Consider the following 12,120-nt stretch of genomic DNA (forward strand, 5'->3'; position numbering starts at 1 on the left):
TTCCACCCTTTCTTAGAATGTTATTGAAAGATATTGTGCATCAGAACCAGAGAGCAAACCAGAAAAGAACACAGTGTGGAGAAGCTCCATGATTCTAGCTATTGGAAGGCCCTCTAGGAAGCAATCTGTTGTATTTTATAAAGGAGGGAGGACTTCAGAAGAGAAATATATGGGAAAGTAATTTTATTTTACCCTTTATACTTTAGGACAATGTAAAAATAATAAATGCAGAATTTAAAAGGATAATAAAAAGAAAATGAAGTATAAAAAATCTTAGCACCCCTTTTAAGAGAATGGGAGGATAACTTGATGATAAAATCCAAGCAATCAAGATCAAAACAGCCTAGCCAGTGTGGCTCAATGGTTGAGCATTGACCTATGAACAAGGAGGTCAAGGTTCAATTCCCTGTCAGGGCACATGCCCAGGTTGTGGTCTCAGTCCCCAGTGGGGGACATGCAGGAAGCAACTATCAATGATTCTCTCATCCCTCTCCCTTATATATCTCTCTCCCTCTCCCTTCTTTTCTGAAATAAAAAATATACATATATTTTAAAAAAAGATCAAAACAAACAAATCAAAACCCAAAACTAGGAACATTGAGTATCTGGTAAAAGAACTGAAGAGCTTTAAATACAAATAAATATAGGATTGGAAATAAAAATAAAGACTCTGAGAGTCATATTTGTAGAACAGAATGTAAGTATTATAAACTTTGAAAAGGTGATTTAATATGAAATTGGAACAAGAAGAGGGAAGGGGTTACTTACCTGTCTTTTACATGGGAAATAAATCAGTATGGCTTAAAATTGAAATACATATTTTAAAATATCATGATTATAGTGAAGCCAACCTCTTAATGATGTTTCATGTTAATTTTTCTTAAATTTATAAAGCACATGGATGGGTCATTACGAAACTAATAATTATTTCACTTCAGATTATTTCTTCACTTATTTTAAAATAAAATCACATTAACTATATTTCATTAAAATATATGACAATGTTTGATATACTCCCATTTTATACAATTTAATCTATATTTCTGTATATGTATTATAGAGGTAGCTGGGATGATAGTTACATGATGTTTATTTCTACTGTTTTTTGACTGTAGTTTTTAATAGTGTTTGATTTTTTTAAACATTGAAAATATTCTATAAAATAACCATTCCAAGAGAAAGACAATTTAGTAAAAGTGACTTAAAAATCAATACAGCTGCCCTAACCGGTTTGGCTCAGTGGATAGAGCATTGGCCTGCGGACTGAAGGGTCCCAGGTTCGATTCCGGTCAAGGGCATGTACCTTGGCTGCGGGCACATCCCCAATAGGGGGTGTGCAGGAGGTAGCTGATCGATGTTTCTCGCTCATCGATGTTTCTAACTCTCTATCCCTCTCCCTTCTTCTCTGTAAAAAATCAATAAAATATATTTAAAAAATCAATACAGCTTTTCTTAAGGTCACCAAAAACCACATAATTGAAGTAAATTTGATTTATAATATACCAAAATGTCTTATGTATAACCTTAAATGTTTTTTCTCCCAACACAATTTAGTAACCTCCTAAGTTACATTATCTTATTATACAAATGTGTAGTCTTCTCCTATATTTTCAACTGGAAGAAATGTATTAAGGGTATAATTGCTATAAAAAATCTTAGTTAACCCAGAGAAGTCTAACATAAAAGTATCTAGATTATAAACACAAGATCTATTATTGGGAAGATATAGGATACAGTGGAATGAAATTCAGCCCAAATTACTACGTTTATTTTACATGGTGCTTCCGATTTTGTGAACTCCTTTTGCTCTTCGAAGAATGTCTGGAGATAGAATATATTTACTTTTACTTGATAAAGACAAAAGTAAACAATTTCTCTGGTAAAGTTTTGGGGCACAGTATACTTATTCATTTGATAAGAAAATGCATTAGAAAACACCAGTATCTAAAACTCCCAGGTACAAAACGCTAATTTACAACCACCCTAGAGGCTCTCTTAGCCTGAATGTATTAGAGAGGGAAAGCTTAACCTAAATCAGGTAGTCTACATGCTTTTCATTCACCAGTGAAATTAGCACAAATGGTGTGAGTATGAGACCAGGGATCTCAGCTTTAGTCAGCCCGGCCAATCTGTCTTTGCTTCATTTCCTTCCACTTCTTGTTTTCCTATCAGGTCATGGGTTAGCAGACCATGCTGCACATAATTATGACCTGGGGTGCTGAGTATAAGTTTTTCACTTCCAATAGGCATCCCATTTGCAGCAAGAATATCCAAAAATATGTAATAAAAAAATCATATACTTGGACCATCCTATATAATACAAGCCTAATATGCAAATAGACCGAACAGCAGAACAACCGGTTGCTATGATGTGCACTGACCACCAGGGGGCAGATGCTCAATGCAGGAGCTGCCCCGAAACCACAGGCCCCAGGCCAGCCAAGGCGGGTGCCAGCAGGGGCCCCCTGATCGCCCCACCGGTCACCCCACAGATCATCCCTGATCGCTGGCCAGGCCTAGGGACCCTACCCGTGCATGAATTTCATGCACCAGGCCTCTAGTTATGAATAAATCATATTCAGATAAAACTGTGTTCTTGTAATATTCCTCAACTTATTTGTTATTGACCCAGTTTCTCCTCTGATTCATGTCAGTTATCTGAATTAAGGACTTGCTATCCATTCTTCTGTAACCAGGTTTCCATATTTCCTATAATATTTGATGCTTCCTAATGCTCACCTTATTTCCTCCTAAAGCCTCAGGGAAACCTCTGTTGGGTTGTAATCACTCTTATGAACTCGCTTTACATTTAAATAAATTCATACAATTTCTCCCACGGTTCCTGTCCCAGGAATGCCATTTCTTCTCACCTTTATCTATCCAGCCATACTTCAGGTTATATAAGGCCACCAAGAACTTTCTTGTTCTCCAAATCGCTTTGGAGAATAGCATTCAGCTTAGAATTTAGTCATTCTCTATTTGTTTCCCACAAGCTAATTTTATCTCTACAACTGAATGTAAATTCCCTGAGTGCAGTGCTATATCCTGTCATCTTCTTTACCCAGCACTACCATTAACAGTGCTGAGTATATTAGATACCTGTTTAAGAAAAGTAGTTTATGATCATTTGATGTTAAGACTTAGACTTGTGAATGGGGTGCTTCTTTTAAAATAAATAAATATACAAAACAAAACCTGACATCTTTTATGCAAATGTCTAGGTTCCTCTCTGGGCTTCCTCTGAATTATTTTAACTCTTTTGATTTGAGTGACTCAAATCAGAACATGCTTAAAGGGGAACCAGAGTTGTAAATATCTATTGGAATTACTCAGGGTAAATAAATAAGAAATAATAACTCAGGGGATGAGATGGAAGCTAAGGTTTAGAGTTAATGTTTTCAAATATTGGCCAATCTATCTTTGATCCAGCTATTGATTCAGCTAATTGGTCAATGGATATTTTTTGTTTGCCCATATTAACCTGTGCATTTCTGTTATCTAGCGCTTTCCCCATTACAGTGTATTGGTATATATTTCTCTTTTTCTGTGCCTGTGTGCTCCCTATTATGCCCAGCAACTGTCTTTTCTTCAGCATAGTAGTATTGTCAATGCTGACCATGATACCTAGCACTTAGTAGGTGTTTCATAAATGTGTTTCAAGCCCTAACTGGTTTGGCTCAGTGGATAGAGCGTCAGCCTGCAGACTCAAGGGTCCCAGGTTCGATTCTGATCAAGGGCATGTACCTTGGTTGCGGGCACATCCCCAGTAGGGAGTGTGCAGGAGGCAGCTGATCAATGTTTCTCTCTCATTGATGTTTCTAACTCTCTATCCCTCTCCCTTCCTCTCTGTAAAAAATCAATAAAATATATTTAAAAAATTTAAAAAATGTGTTTCAAGAATGAATGAATGGCCTGGCTGGCATGGCTTGGTGGTGATTGAGCATCAATCTATGAACCAGGAAGTCATGGTTCAATTCCCAGCCAGGACACAAGCCTGGGTTGCGGGCTTGATCCCCAGTAGGGGGCGTACAGGAGGCAGCTGATCAATGAATGATTTTCATCATAGACGTTTCTAATCTCTCCCTTCCTCTCTGAAATCAATAAAAATGTATTTTTTTTAAAAAAAGAATGAATGCATGGACGAATGGATGAATAAGAGATGAAATAACTTACTAGGTCATAAAAAAAGATAGACCTTTTTATTGAAATAAGTGGCTCTCCTTTATTCTATTGATGATCTAAGATGCTAAGGAAACAAAAAGGTCATATTAGAGATAAAACTTAACCAAGGCTCTCTCCCTGTCCAAACACAATAATTGAAATACATGATTCTACAACGTGGACTGTGAGTAGCTGCCTTAATCATTTCAGGGTGGCATTTAATGTCTCCTTTGAGCAAAATATATCTTTGCGAATAAAATGCAATAGTCATTTAACTTTCTCTGTTCCTCAATTTTCTCATCTCTAAGATGGCTATGATGATTGTTTCTTTGTAACTATTTTGCAGTTGCATTAAAATTTAGACCTCTGCCATATGATTGTACAGCCCTTCCACACCTTTCTGTGGATACTGACATAAGTGGAGTGACCGAAATAGGACAATAAGGAGAAGACTGAGAAATTGATGCCAAGAAGTGGGGGCAGAAATCTCTGGAATTTAGTACAGATCTCAAAGGGGAGGGAAGCATCAAAATGATTAATGTTAGGATTCAAAAGCCACACTAAAAGGGAATTTTAAAAATTGATTTTTTTGTTCACATGTCACATATATACTTCTACAATAGCAGCATTCAAAACAATTTGAGTCTTATAGTCACATTTTTACCTAAGTGTCTCCTATAGTGAGGGTTCATAGACTTGGCTAATTTTATATTTTTTAGCTTGTCATCCAGCCTTTTGTTTCTTCTCTCTGGACATGCAGAAGGATTCTAAAATTTATTCCTTCCTAACAGTTATCTTTCATGGGAATTTGGTTCAAACCAGCTCTGTTGCTATGGTACCTAGTTTTCAGTTAATGGAAAAATACAGAATTAAAATAATACTGAATTTGCAGTACATATGTACCCACTCACTCCATATTGGTTTATTCACATTGATTGAATATGCAAATGGTCAAAAGTTTCCCAGTGCTATAAAAGAGTGCCTATGTAGAATTTACATAGTAATAATTATATCTTTCAATTGTGTGTGTGTGTGTGTGTGTGTGTGTGTGTGTGTGTGTGTGTGTGTGTGTGTGTGTGTGTGTGTGTGTGTGTGTGTGTTTAGTGAGAGAGATGGCACGATGTAATAGTATTTGGGATAAAGAGACCTGAGACTGAATCCCAGTTTAGCCAGCTAAAAGCTACTATATAGATTGTATTATTTTCCATACACAAATGCCACCCCATGCCTCTATTTAGAACTAGCTAAGACATCCATGCATGGATACCTGCTCCATTTCAAAATTTGTACAGAATATTCTCGAAATCTGACCTGTCATTTTTCCCAATCTCTAAAACTGATCTGTCTGTTCCCATGACCACATGCCATTCATTGTTTCTCAGGAAACCTCTTGGGACCTTCAAAGTAACTGAAGGTATATTACAGTCACCTTAGTTATCAGAAATACTTTTTTAAAATGAGCATGTTATTTTCATTCCCATGAGTCTGAGCTTTCTCCTCTCCCATATTCCTGTCAATACTTGTTCTGGAAACTGAGTTTAAGGGCAATACCTTAATTCACACTTTTTTTCTGATTTTATATCATCCATCTAGCTATAGGTCCAACACAGGTGACTACTTTGCTCCCCAAATAGGCATAGAGTTTACACCAGATATGATTGCCTTCATTTATTTCACTGCCATTGAAATGTAAGCATGGCGTTTATTGCCTCTGGGCTTTAAACACATGATGTGCAATATTTTTGGCTGACAACTAAGTAGTGCCTGGCACTAAAATAGACACAAAACAAAAACACACAACTTCATAATTTTCCCTTTTTACTTTCACAAATTGAAAAGGCACAGATAATTAAGAATACTAAATATAACACATTTCAATACTGCATAATTGCCAATTAAATTTTAAAAATATTACTAGTAATTCTGTCTGTGTAACTTTAACATGTTTCCCAATTTTTGTGGGTGAGTTCTTATGCAATTGAAATGTCAATATGTTTTAGTTCTATAGTTCCTTAATTTTAAAATTCATAGTCATTGATACTTGATGCCTAGGGTCTGCGATGCCCAAAGTCTTGTTACATGTTTGAAGGAGTCTCATGAAGAGAAAGAATACATAATTTAAAATTGCAATAATGACCTCATTGGCAACCAATGACATGAGAGGAGATAATGATTTAATTATTCTCAATGAAAGGGGTGCTTGCCATGATTTTAGAATCAGAGGAAGTGTGGGGAAAATTAGTTCTACACTTAAGCTCTTGGGGAATATTTTCATTAAGCTACTAACCACTATTATAGAGAATTGACTATTGTGGCCTATTTTTTAAAAATATGTTTTTATCCTTTCATCTTCAGCAGTATTAATAAACTCTAAACCTATGATATGTCCTTGGGGAGGGGGGAGGGTTTCATTGCTGTGATAGTTAATTGTATGTATTGTGGTGACTGGCTAAGGTTTGCCCAGCTAGCTGGAAAAGCATTATTTCTGGGTGTGTCTATGAGGGTGTCTCCAGAAGAGATTAGCACTTAAATCAGTAGGCTGAGTAAAGAAGATCTGCCCTCCCCAATGTGCATGGGCATCATCCAATCCATTGAGGTCCCGAATAGAGCAAAGGCAAAGAAGAGCTATTTTGCTTTCTGCTTGAGCTGAGATATCCATCTTCCTGGTTCTTTGACTTTTGGACACAGATCAGGACTTACACCATTGCACCCCAATTTTCACCTCTTCAGATTCAAATCTATACGGTGGTCCCACAGTTCTCAGGCCTTTGGACCTGGACTGAATGATAACCTGATTTAATAACCAATGGACACAAGACAATGGGGGGTAGAGGAGGCCAAGGGAAGGTCAAGGGGAGAAAAAAAGGAGACATATGTAATACTCTTTGTAATACTTTAAGCAATGAAACAAAATAAAAAAATGGGCAGAGGACCTGAATAGACATTTTTCTAAAGAAAACATACAAATCGATGACAGGTATATGAAAACATCACTAATTATTAGGGAAATACAAATCAAAATCACAATGAGAAATCACTGCATGTCTGTTAGAATGGCTGTTATCAGAAAAACAAAGGAGAAGTGTTGGTGAGGATATAGAGAAATTGGATCCCTTGTATACTGTTGATATCAATATAAAATGGTTCAGCCTCTATGGATAATTCTATGGCTTTTCCTTAAAAATGAAATAAAGGGTGGGGCAAAAGTAGGCTTACAGTTAATTAATACAATAATTAATAAATAATAATATAAGAATAAAGTCTGTGTTTTGTGTATTCACAACTATAAACTTATTTTTGCTCTACCCTGTATGCATTATTTCTTATGTATATAGGACTATAAGACATTTTTTAAATCCATCATATGGTAATAATCTTGTGAAATAAATGTTCTATGGAATTCATTTTGGAAAATGACATTATGAAGTCAAAGTATTTTGTGATATTTGTTATTCTAGTATGAATTTAAAAGTAATATTTCAAAGCTAGTTTTTTTTAATAGAGTAAAAAAGAATTTAATTGTTCATAGTACCATAAAAGATTCTCTAGTAAACCTTCCTCTTGACTCTATGGTTTTAATTATCTAACTGGTGAAGCAAAACATATTGTACATCATCTTTTCTTTGTTAAGCCCACCAATACCTTCCTATCTTAAAGACAAGTTGCATTTCAATAAAGAACACTGAATTAATCTGTTCCTTAAATGAGTCTGACTATGAGATAAAGCAAGTATAGTGTGAAACCATAATGGTCATTGTTTTTTAATTGTGGTCAATATTTCGGGTAAAGAAAATTTTTTTAACTCTAGAAAGAAGGTGTGACAGACAAGTTGTTCTTAAACACAGAATAAATCAAGATCAATCAGATCTGCAAGTTACTATGTGTGACATTCTCCTGAATAAGATTTTTAAGTAAATGCTACAAATTTGAAGGTTAAAAATAGAATATTATAATAAATCATATTCATGCTCATTTCCTTCTTTATTTTCTAACAATTTTTTTTCTACCTTTACTACCTACATACAGTCCTTGGCTATACAAGTAATATGCCTGTCCCTCTTTAAGTCAAGAGACAGGATTAGTTCATTAGTGTTGCAGCTCTGGCCAATGGGATCTGAAAGGAAACAACTGTCCATTCACCCTTTTTTTCTGGCTTATGCAAATGAAGAGAGCAGTTAAAGCATGTTGCATGTTCTACTTTTCATATGATACCTCCGGTTTTATGCTAACAAGAGCTACTTAATATGTGCGAAAGTAATTTTGATCATCTCATTTTATGTTTTATCTTATGGACAGGTTGTCAGTGCTTTCTGTTTTCATCTGGAGGTCATATGAAAGTTGAATAAGCTTACACTGGCACATACGAGCAGTGTGGGTTTAAGTTTAGATGTCAGAATAACTTCAAGAAATAGATTAGAAATATATCCATTCAATTTAACCATATGGTAACATTTGGTTTATGTGTACGACAGTCGCAGTATGCTATGCTAACGTGAATATTTCTATAAGTAATATGTTATTTAAAAATAGAAAATGAAAGCTTTTTATAGGAAATATATCAGCATGAAATGTTTACTCATTTAGCACTCATTTAATAAGTGCATTCATTTTATTTATTTTATTTATTTATTTTTAATCCTCACCCGAGGATATTTCCCATTAATTTTTAGAGAGAGTGGAAGAGAGAGAGGGAAAGACAGAGAGAAATATTGAGGTGAGAGAAACACATTGACTGGTTGCCTCCTGCACACACCTAGACCAGAGCCCTGGGTGGGGAAGAGCCTGCAACCAAGGTACATGCCCTTGACCAGAATCGAACCTGGGACCCTTGGGTCCACAGGCCTGTACTCTATCCACTGAACCAGGTAGGGCAAAGTGCATTCATTTTAATGATTGCATTTTCTCCATTAAAGTTCTCAATAATAATCACCTGGATACAAAATAAATACACCTGTGTTATTTTAAAGCAAATCAAATAAAATTCACTGGGATAGACTGTATAAATGAACTTTTTTGATTATTTATTTTCATAGGAATAAAAAAGATTACTACCATACAGATAAAGTGGAATGGAAGTCCAATGAGAAATAAAGTGTATGGACATTGAATGCAATAAACTGGTTGCCTTCATTCTTCAAGGGGTTTCCAAATGTTATTAAAGTTCTTATTTTCAATAAAACACATCATAGGTGAAACCTCTTTAAAATGAATAGACTGTTATAACCCTGGAAACTGTCTATTGGAATTCTTGACAGGAAAGTGAAACCAGTAAGTTATTTATCTGTAGGTGTTTCTATGCATACATTGTATAGAGAAATGGGAATGTCCTTTTTTTATTAGAAAAGTTTTAACAATGGGAAATCAGAATAAATTATTTCCTGTAATAATGGAAACTTGTTTTTGTTTTACATGTGTTCCTTTAGGTAGAAATAATTTTTTTAGGGAATTTTAAATATATTTTGATGAAAGTCTGACTTCCCCAACTTAAGTGTAAATGGTGTTTTAAACTTTTAAAATTGTTTTTAGTTTTTGCCATGCTGATTATATAAGGCAAATAACATTGCAACTGCATTTTTCAGCTAATCAAAAGTCTTTAGCACACTTGAGCTCACCATTTTAAAATCATTATATCCAGAATCATGTGTTATACAATAATTCCTCCTGGGAAGCTTAATGCCTCTAGATATTTCAGCCACTTTAAAGACATTCATACTAAGCTATAATTTTACATCCTTTTAAAGGTAATGTATCTCACTGTTTAAAAATTCTATTAACAAATCTGATGTATGCAATTATTTTCAACATACCAAGTTATTATTTTACAACTTATTTTAGTATATTTTAGTGTATAAAAAAGCATCCATAATTTAATGTTTAAAATTATCCTCAATCCAAGTAAAGTACAGGCATTCTGGATCTCTGCTTTATTAAAAATGAAAAGCATATGCTCAGTTCTTTACCTACAAGCACGAAGCTTTATTTTAAAAATTCATAACTTTCTCCTTTTCTTGACTTTGTTTTCTCTTAACTATAAAATGCCAATTAAAAGTTCTCTCTCGCCCAGCCGTAGTGGCTCAGTGGTTGAGCATTGACCTATGAACCAGGAGGTCAAGTTTCCGTTCCTGGTCAGGACATACGCCCAGATGGTGGAACAATCCCTCATGCAGGAGGCAGCCAATCGCTGATTCTCTCTCATCACTGATGTTTCTATCTCTTTTGCCCTCTCCCTTCCATTCTGAAATCAATAAAAATATATTTTTAAAAAGTTCTCCCTCACAGCACGGTAGCATTGATAGATGTGCGTCAGTCGTGAGTAGGAGCCATGTTGATGGTCCAGGCAAAAGAGGAGGATCACATAGATTTAGATGTTAGAAAAGGAACAAAAGAGAAGTGGGCACATTTTGCCAAATACTGATGGATTGGATATGAAAGGTGAAGAAGAAGTTTTTAAAAAATACATCTCCAAAAATATAGAATGCAATGGAAAAGTGTTTCTTCTGAATATCACATGATGATCCCTTAGGAAACTGATTATCACGTAATAGAAACCAAATAAATTTAACTTCATAAATTAATTTATGAAAGGGGTGTTAAAGAACTGCTTTAGATGTATGTTAATCCCTGAACATATTAATTTTACTGGCCTTATTCTCTTTCTACAGTTTTAATTAGTTTTTTAGAGATGTACATTTGTTTATATACATGTGTGTGTATGCATATTCTGGGGGTGATTCCATTAAATAGAAAATCTATGTGTTACCAATATGAAGAGGTCCTTGTCCATAGCTGTTGCTCGGGAGTAGGGGCATTCTTGTGATATCCTCAGAAAAAGGATTTTCTGAGTCTTGCATAGGAGGATGTGATATTGTAGAAAGTTTTTATTTCTATGAAATTAAACCCTTGAATTTCCAAGGTCCCATTTCCCTTAGTCCAGTCATAGAATACGTGTAGCTGGGGCTTCAGTAGAGCTAAAATCAGAGCCAATTTCCAGAATTTCCTTTCCATGTTGGATCCTGGTCCAATCCAGCATCAGGTTAGCTTAGCTTGTGTTTCCTGCTGCTCTCCATTAGTCCAGGTGTGGGGAACCTTTTTTTCTGCCAAGGGCCATTTGGATATTTATAACATTATTCATGGGCCATATAAAATTATTAACTTAAAAATTAGCCTGCTATATTGGTCAAAAATTTAATTAACTCACACTTAATGCCTTGATAGAGCCATACCAAATGATTTTGAGGGCCTTATATGGCCCGTGGGCCGGACGTTCCCCACCCCTGCATTAGTCCATTGTGTGTGGGGTCCGCATGGCCATTGCTATATAGGCTAATTCAAGAGAGCAGGTACAAGAGAGGCCCACACACCAAGAGCCAAAGAAAGCACTCCTTTGTTTAGGAGATTATGTAGTCCCAAAGTTTTGCATGCTTGCAATGGCCATGCCCATTCTGGCTAACAATCTTTGTCCCTAGGTTTGACTGACAACCAAGTACCTTCCCTATGTGACCCCTCCTTCACTAGGCATTCCTGTATCTCCCCTTTGTTGGGCCCTCCCCCCCCCCCCCCCCCGACCTGCCTTTTACATGTGTTCCTTTAGGTAGAAATAATTTTTTTAGGGAATTTTAAATATATTTTGATGAAAGTCTGACTTCCCCAACTTAAGTGTAAATGGTGTTTTAAACTTTTAAAATTGTTTTTAGTTTTTGCCATGCTGATTATATAAGGCAAATAACATTGCAACTGCATTTTTCAGCTAATCAAAAGTCTTTAGCACACTTGAGCTCACCATTTTAAAATCATTATATCCAGAATCATGTGTTATACAATAATTCCTCCTGGGAAGCTTAATGCCTCTAGATATTTCAGCCACTTTAAAGACATTCATACTAAGCTATAATTTTACATCCTTTTAAAGGTAATGTATCTCACTGTTTAAAAATTCTATTAACAAATCTGATGTATGCA

The sequence above is a fragment of the Myotis brandtii genome, unplaced genomic scaffold (genome assembly GCF_000412655.1).
Source record: "Myotis brandtii unplaced genomic scaffold, ASM41265v1 scaffold548, whole genome shotgun sequence".
Taxonomy (NCBI): domain Eukaryota; kingdom Metazoa; phylum Chordata; class Mammalia; order Chiroptera; family Vespertilionidae; genus Myotis; species Myotis brandtii.